The sequence below is a fragment of the Spermophilus citellus genome (assembly GCF_964194105.1).
Source record: "Spermophilus citellus genome assembly, chromosome: 8".
Taxonomy (NCBI): Eukaryota; Metazoa; Chordata; class Mammalia; order Rodentia; family Sciuridae; genus Spermophilus; species Spermophilus citellus.
The window spans coordinates 61,204,558-61,206,642 of NC_138189.1; the positions used below are offsets into that span (position 1 = coordinate 61,204,558).

At 36.5% G+C, this 2,085-nt stretch overlaps 1 protein-coding gene across 4 annotated transcripts in view; it reads left to right on the plus strand.

Moving 5' to 3' along the window:
• The window catches only part of SEPTIN11 (septin 11), a 182,661-nt gene that overhangs the window by 95,518 nt on the left and 85,058 nt on the right, over positions 1-2,085 (plus strand). The window lies entirely within an intron of this gene.

A 2,085-nucleotide genomic window follows, 5' to 3' on the forward strand; every position in this document is an offset into this window, starting at 1 on the left:
TTACCAGGGAACACACATTGAAAGGGTACACGGGTCAGGTCTCAAGTATTATAACTTGAACTATGGGTTAAATGTACTTTGAGGCATGAAAACTAGAAGTCCAACCACCCACTTGATTCAGTGCCCCATAGAAATAATACTGTTTCCAAACTGATTTACCATATTTTTGGGAGATTGGGGGAGAGTCAGGGTCTTGCTACATTTGCCCAGGCTGGGTCCCAAATTCCTGGGCATGAGTAATCCTCTTACCTCAGTCTCCCAAGTAGCAGGAGTTACTGGTATGTAGCATTGTGCTTTATTTTTGGTGGGGTGGAGTACTGGAGATTGAATCCAGGGGCACTGTACCACTGGGCTACATCCCCAGCACCACTTTTAAGACAGGGTCTCTTAAGTTGCTGAGGCTGGCCTCAAACTTTGTATTCTCATCTCCAGAGTAGCTGGATTTACACCGCACCCAACTACTATCCACTTTTAATACTAGAAAAACTTAAGATCAAGTGATCAAAATCCTGTTGCCCTCTAATTTTGCTCAACTTGAAGCTCTAGGACTACAAATTAATTATTCTAAATCTGGATTTAATGTTACTCCCGGCTTTCTACATAACAAAACCATGTCATCTGTTATGGGGGTGGGGGGAACTAAGTGCCATTTGTTTTGTAGATACTGTGAATATACAGTTATGGAATTTTAAAAAATATGTATCTGAGGCCAATTCCTGCTATCTTCACTAACAATTTCTTTATCATCTTCCCTCATTCCCTGAACTTAGACAAGAGCAAATTATTCCCCTTCAAGGTTATAAAATTGGAAGGTAGGTAGTCAACCTTTCAACCTTGCTCTGCTATACCTGAACAAAATCAGTGGGCTAAAAATGTTTCCTAGATGCAGGTCTGGGCCTTCCCCTACACAGTCCCATTAGTATAAAAGTTTACTGTTTGGAAAATCCACAGCCCATCAGTGACAAAACACCATAAAGGGAAAATTCTCATGTCTAAAATCTGCATCCTTGTCACATTCAAATCCCTTTTTTTCATGTTTTATTTTCAGTAAACATATCTTAATCTTTTCTATTGTTTTCCTTTGTTCAAATAGCAGTGCCTAAGTACCCAGGAAACCGTCCCTTCATAAGGGGGGGGACTTCAGACACAAAGATTAAGGACAACTTTTTATTGCTTCCAGAGGCTTTTTATCATCAGTACATGGTTCTGGCTATAATACCTTCTTCAGACTGTGAAGGGAGCTCAGGATCCAGAAGTTAAGAAAAACATAGGTATATTGGGGTGGGGGAGAGGAGAATAACTTTTATCAAGAAAATCCTAATAGCTTAACATAAAAGTAGGGTACTAAATTCAGTTATTACATATTACAAGACTCAAATCATTAGAGCTGCCCCAATATCTAGACAGTCTCTCCTACTGATTATCAATGAGTAAAAACAAATCAGTTACAAAAAAATCTAATTATAGGTTACATACATGTTTCTTTGGTAAGCACCGGGATATATTAACTTGTCACAAATTCTTTTATACAACTGTTAAAAATGCTTTCAACAAATCTGTCTTAATTACATTGCTATTTCAAGCTTCACTTTAAACAAAAATGAAGTTACTTTGTTTTTAAGCTCTAAAAATTGAAATAAGATCAAAATCATGTGGTAACGTGAGAACTTTTTCCTTCTACCACCTCTGATTCATATGGGACAATTCCAAAGTACCCTTTTCAGATTAACTGGAGTTGAATCATGAATTGTACATGGCTGCCATACTAAATTAAACTGGTTAAAAAAAAATCAGGGTTACCTATTCAGTGAAGTCAGAAGATAGAGATGAACATAAAATTTGTTAAGTATTCAGTGGAGAAGCAAGCAAAAGCAATACAATGTAAATCAGGATGACAGGAACACAGTTGCTAGAGTTTTAGAACTTTTTTGGAGCATTAAGAGTGTAATTTTTGACATGGGGCAAACTACATTTTAGCAGAGAAAAGAGTGAAACTGGTATACTACAAAGAAGTTTTTTTTTAACTTTTAAAAAATATTTTGGATCTTTTGTGTTTATAGGCCTTTAAAAATGAATTTTAATAAG